We start from the raw sequence: 6,567 nt of genomic DNA on the forward strand, positions 1-6,567 counted from the left end.
CAGGATCGCAAAGTGGGCAGTGGAGATCATGGGCGAAACGATCTCGTTCGCCCCTCGGAAGGCCATCAAGTCCCAAGTGTTGGCGGATTTCGTGGCTGAATGGGTCGACACCCAACTACCAACGACTCCGATCCAACCGGAGCTCTGGACCATGTTTTTCGACGGGTCGCTGATGAAGACGGGGGCCGGTGCGGGCCTTCTCTTCATCTCGCCCCTCGGAAAGCACTTGCGCTACGTGCTGCGCCTCCACTTCCCGGCGTCCAACAATGTGGCCGAGTACGAAGCTCTGGTCAACGGATTGCGGATCGCCATCGAGCTAGGGGTCAGACGCCTCGACGCCCGCGGTGACTCGCGGCTCATCATCGACCAAGTCATGAAGAACTCCCACTGCCGCAACCCGAAGATGGAGGCCTACTGCGACGAGGTTCGGCGCCTGGAAGACAAGTTCTTCGGGCTCGAGCTCAACCACATCGCTCGGCGCTACAACGAAACCGCAGACGAGCTGGCCAAGATAGCCTCGGGGCAAACGACAGTCCCCCCGGACGTCTTCTCCCGGGATCTACATCAACCCTCCGTCAAGCTCGACGACGCGCCCGAGCCTGAGGTACCCTCGGCTCAGCCCGAGGTACCCTCGGCTCAGCCCGAGGTACCCTCGGCTCAGCCCGAGGTACCCTCGGCCCCCGAGGGCGGGGCGTTGAACGTCGAGGAAGGGCAGAGCGGGGCCACGCCAGACCAAGATTGGCAGGCCCCATACCTGCAATATCTCCGTCGAGGAGAGCTACCCCTCGACCAAGTCGAGGCTCGGCGGGTAGCGCGACGCGCCAAGTCATTCGTCTTGCTGGGCGACGAAGAGGAACTCTACCATCGCAGCCCCTCGGGCATCCTCCAGCGATGCATCCCCATCGCCGAAGGTCGGGAACTGCTGCAAGAAGTACACTCGGGGGCTTGCGGCCACCACGCAGCACCCCGAGCCCTTGTTGGAAATGCCTTCCGGCAAGGCTTCTACTGGCCAACGGCGGTGGCTGACGCCACTAGAATTGTCCGCACCTGCGAAGGGTGCCAATTCTATGCGAAGCGGACACACCTGCCCGCTCAGGCTCTGCAGACAATACCCATCACCTGGCCCTTCGCTGTATGGGGTCTGGACCTCGTTGGTCCCATGCAGAAGGCGCCCGGGGGCTACACGCACCTGCTGGTCGCCATCGACAAATTCTCCAAGTGGATCGAGGTCCGACCCCTGAACAGCATCAGGTCCGAGCAGGCGGTGGCATTCTTCACCAACATCATCCATCGCTTCGGGGTCCCGAACTCCATCATCACCGACGACGGCACCCAGTTCACCGGCAAAAAATTCTTGGATTTTTGCGAAGATCACCATATCCGGGTGGACTGGGCCGCCGTGGCTCATCCCATGTCGAATGGGCAGGTAGAGCGTGCCAACGGCATGATACTACAAGGGCTCAAGCCTCGGATCTACAACGACCTCAACAAGTTCGGCAGGCGATGGATGAAGGAACTCCCCTCGGTGGTCTGGAGCCTAAGGACGACGCCGAGTCGTGCCACGGGCTTCACGCCGTTTTCCTGGTCTACGGGGCTGAAGCTATCTTGCCCACTGACCTGGAATGCGGCTCCCCAAGGGCGAGGGCCTACACCGAACAAAGCAACCAAGCCAGCCGAGAGGAATCGCTGGACCAGTTGGAGGAAGCTCGGGACAGGGCCTTACTACACTCGGCGCGGTACCAACAGTCCCTGCGACGCTACCACGCCCGAGGGGTCCAGTCCCGAGAACTCCAGGTGGGCGACCTGGTGCTTCGGCTGCGACAAGACGCCCGAGGGAGGCACAAGCTCACGCCCCCCTGGGAAGGGCCATTCGTCATCGCCAAAGTTCTGAAGCCCGGAACATACAAGCTGGCCAGCAATCAAGGCGAGATCTACGGCAACGCTTGGAACATCAAACAGCTACGTCGCTTCTATCCTTAAGATGTTTTCAAGTTGTTCATATACCTCGCACCTACGCAAAGTTTAGTTGTCAAGGAAGGGTCGGCCTAGCCTCGGCAAAACCCGACCCTCCCTCGGGGGCTAAAAGGGGGGAGACCCCCTCTGCGTCGAATTTTTCCTCGAAAAAGGATCTCTTTTTAGCAGGATTTCTTTCGTGCTTCTTGATTACTTCGGAAAGCGGATCCTGGAAACGACGAGGTACACGTAAGCAGCCAAGGCTGACCGAGCCGAGGGACTCCTACGCCTCCGGGATACGGATACCTCACTCGTCCCCTTCTGCGATAAGTAACTTGCGCTCGGATAAAGCGACTCCGTGGACCGAACGAGTCATCACGTTCGGAAGCTCTCCTGCCGAAGCAGTCCTTCAAGCTTTCTCGACTAAGTCAGGGACAGGGCCTCATGGACGGGTGAAAGTACGCGTAAGCGGCAAGGCCGACCGAGCCGAGGGATTCCCACGCCTCTGGGATACAGATACCTCACTCGTCCCTTCCGCGAAAAGCAGCTCTTGCTCACACAAACATCCCTGTTACCGGCGAAGTCCAGATGCTCGAAACAGGAGGAAAAAAGGCGCAGCTTCGCAAGTGCAGCGAGGGTGTTTTCTTCTGGCCTCGGCGGCCGCAGGAAGCACACGCTACAAGATGATCGGATCCTGCAGGCTCGAGTCTTCACGCCGAAGGGAGCTGTAGCACCCTCGGCATCAACGACGTCTTCAGCGAAGCCCGACCCAGCCTCGGGCGGCGCCGCGGCCCAGGGGCTCCTCCGGGAATCCGGCCCGAGCAGGCGGCTCAACCGGTTACCCCTGGGGCCTCGGTCAACCGGCTCCCAAGGGCGCCAGCCCGATCCGAGGCCTCGACTGATCGACTTTGGCGTCGGCCCCGCTGACGGACAACACGGCTAGGCTCAGGCCAACCAGGTTCCCATTCTCGAGCCAACTCCGCCTCTGTTCATACTGATATCGCTACCCCCGGCCTCGATCCACCGAAGGGCGACCGAGGGGTCTCTTCAACTAAGCTAGAGGAGCCTCACATAACAAGGCCGAACGGGCCGAGGGATTCCTACGCCTCCGGGATACGGATACCTCACCCGTCACCTTGACACAGGGCAATTCATGCTTGGTAAAGCGGTTCGGATAATCAAACAGGCGAGACCTAGTGCTCAAAAATGAGGAAAAAACACGGCTCCGTGCCAAAATTACATACACGTTCAGGCCTCGACAGCCACAATGAACGAACTCACTGGCATTCGAAGTGCCATTACAAACGGAACTCCGGTTCCCCCTCCGCAGGTACGAACAACCCCACTCCGAGGGGGAAGGCCTGCGGAGCAACGGAAGGCCAACGAACGGCGCGCCGTCACCTACTCCAGCAGTGGCGACGACGGCGACTTCTGCTCCGGGGGGCCGAACAGCGGCAACGCTGACCTCAGGGTGGATGCCGCTGCCAGGAGGCCCCCGCCCGTGCCAAAACTCGTGAGGCAAGGACGGGCAGAAGGCCGTAGAAGTTGGAGGTCAGCCCGTGGCCGGTCCCGGTCGCCGCGCCGGCGGAAGAACCTCTTCCGGCTGCCGTGGCAGACGCCAACGCCACAAGTGGCCCCGAAGCCACTCGCGGCTGAAGACCAGGCACGCTGCAGCTGCCGGACGCCACGGGCAATGCCCGCTTCTCCCCCCATCACTGAGTGAAGGAGCGGGCCACCGCCCACGCAGGGGCCGACCCCAACTCGGCACTCTCCCCTCCCCGGCCTTGGTGATGAAAATCCTTGAGGCTGAGGAAGGGGCAGAGGCCGCAGCCCGGCTCGCTTTCCCCCACCATCAAGCTGGAGGTCGCCATCTCGGGTGACCGCCGGTGAAGGGGTGCGACCGGGCTGCGTGATGAAAATCCTTGAAGCCGAACGATGGCTGAGAGGTACCAGCTCCCATGGAGTTGCGTTCCTCCAACGAGGAGGCGGAAAGGCGGCGGATACCCCCCATCCGGGGGCTTGGAAGACGGGAAGACCCGACGCTTAAGGGAGGAAGAAGACATGGTTGCCTTACGAAGGGAGCCTCCCTCCTTTTAAAGGCAACTCCCCCTACGTGCGCCCCCAAGCGCCGCGGGCCGAGTCTTCTCCAACACGCTCCAAGGCCCTCCCCTGCGACTCGGGGGCTGGGTCCCGCACGTCTTGCAAGCCGGCTCAGGGCAGAAGAAGCCAAACCGCCGCGCATGGTGCGCACGACCGTCCAGCGGTTACAGGCGACCCCCCATTTTCGCCCAGACCAACGGGCGGAAGGGGCGGGCAGCCATGCAGGCGGCATGCAACCGCGCCAGATGGACGCGCTTCTCCGACTTCTGACACGCCAGCCTGGAACCCAGGCCCACGCGTCGAGCAACCGGCACGCCAGTTGCTGCATGCAAGCAACCGCACCGCCACTTGTGCCACCATCGCGCCTCTTCGGTTGCGAAGCCTGTGCCACGACTCGAGGCGACCCAACAGCGCCAGACTGGCGCATCGGTCAAAGCGACCGAAAGTGGGCCAGCAGTAATAGCGGTGGCAGGCGGGCGGGCACAGCAGTCACGTCGTCAGCCAGGCTCACGTCCCATCCTGAGACAGCAAGGGAGCCTCCTCTCACGGCGTGAAGACGGTGCACCCGTGACCCATTCCTCGAACGGATCGCACGCGCGCAACGGCCGCTCCGCCAACCACTCACCCCGTCGCATTAACTCCGCGGCGAGACACGCGGCGCTTCTGGCAGGAGGAGCGCGCGACGCTTCACCTTCGCCGTAATAACCACGTCAGAAAAGGTACGCCACGTCGTCCGATTTCGTATCCTTTTCCGTTTTCCTCTTTCTCTATCTCTTGCAACAGGGACCGGGAAAGGGGGATACCCCGAAAGGGATCCTTCTCCGCGAAGGAACCGGGCTCCGAGCCCCCCATTACTGATCAGGGGTTCGAAGGCTGGCCCCCCGAGGGTTCAACAGTCGCCTCAGATCGCGTGGGCCCGACACCCACTACTGGTCAGGGGTTCGAAGGCCAGCCCCCCGAAGGGCTTCATGGCCGCCTCAGGCTACTCGGGCTCCGCGCCCATTACTGATCAGGGGTTCGAAGGCTGGCCCCCGAAGGGTTCACAGTCGCCTCAGACACCGAGCGAGGGATGACCAGGGGTACGTTCGATACATAACCGAGGCTCGGGCTGCGCTCCCGAGGTACCCTAGGACATTTCCGAGACCAGTGGGAACGATCTTGTAACGGAATCCCATCGGAGGGAGGCATCGAGCCCTCGGACCCCGTCGCCAGGGGACCGGGTCCGGCAAATCACCCGCAGGTACTTTTGGGCGTGCCTCTGGGCCCCTAGCCGACCCCCAACGAACGGGGCACGGACGTCCACTCGGATTACCCGCTTGCAGCTCACCGGAGACACCATGTTCGGTGCCCATCGAGGGTAACATGGCGCACTCCCCCCCTCCTCCTTGCGGAAAGGCGACGTAGGGGCGTATGTAAAAAGCCGAGTCTGTCCCTGATCGTCCTCTCGCCCTGTGCAGAGGCTCGGGGGCTGCTCTCGCAAAAACCGGCTCCGGCCAAATCGTTGACAGCGTCAACATACCAGCCCGAGAGCTTGGGCCCCGACCGTGCACCCGGGCTACGGCCAGTTCGCATGAGGGAACAACCAGACCAGCCAAAGTATTAAGACCTCGAAGGAGTGTAACCACTCCTCCGAGGCCTCGGGGGCTACACCCGGCGGGTGCGCTCGCGCGCACCCACCGGAACGAAATGCAACCGAGAAAGGCTGGTCCCCTTGCAAAAAAGTGCGACAAAAGCCTCCAAGCGAGTGCTAACACTCCCTTCGAGGCTCGGGGGCTACTGTCGGGGACCATAATTAGGGGTACCCTCAAGACGCCTAATTCTCAGCTGGTAACCCCCATCAGCATAAAGCTGCAAAGGCCTGATGGGCATGATTAAGTCAGGGATCAGTCCACACGAGTGACTCGATCACGCTTCACCCGAGCCTAGCCTCGGCCGAAGGCAGCCGACCTCGAGAGACTTCCGTCTTGCCCGAGGCCCCCTTTTTATGGCGGACACATCACCGGCTCGCCCAAGGCCTTGGCTTCGCTCAGAAGCAACCTTGACTAAATCACCACACCAACTGACCAAATCGTAGGGGCATTTAACGCACAGGAGGCCTGACACCTCTATCCTGACACGCGCCTCCGGCAGAGCCGAGGTGACCGCCGTCACTCCACCGCTCCACTGGCCAGTCTGACAGAAGGACAGCGCCGCCTGCGCCACTCCGACTGCAGCGCCACTCGACAGAGTAAGTCTGACAGGCAGTCAGGCCTCGCCAAAGGCGCCACGGCGAACTCCGCTCCGCCCGACCCCAGGGCTCGGACTCGGGCTAAGACCCGGAAGACGGCGAACTCCGCTCCGCCCGACCCCAGGGCTCGGACTCGGGCTAAGACCCGGAAGACGGCGAACTCCGCTCCGCCCGACCCCAGGGCTCGGACTCGGGCTAAGACCCGGAAGACGGCGAACTCCGCTCCGCCCGACCCCAGGGCTCGGACTCGGGCTAAGACCCGGAAGACGGCGAACTCCGCTCCGCCC

Source organism: Zea mays, chromosome 1, assembly GCF_902167145.1.
Source record: "Zea mays cultivar B73 chromosome 1, Zm-B73-REFERENCE-NAM-5.0, whole genome shotgun sequence".
In the NCBI taxonomy this organism is placed as follows: Eukaryota; Viridiplantae; Streptophyta; class Magnoliopsida; order Poales; family Poaceae; genus Zea; species Zea mays.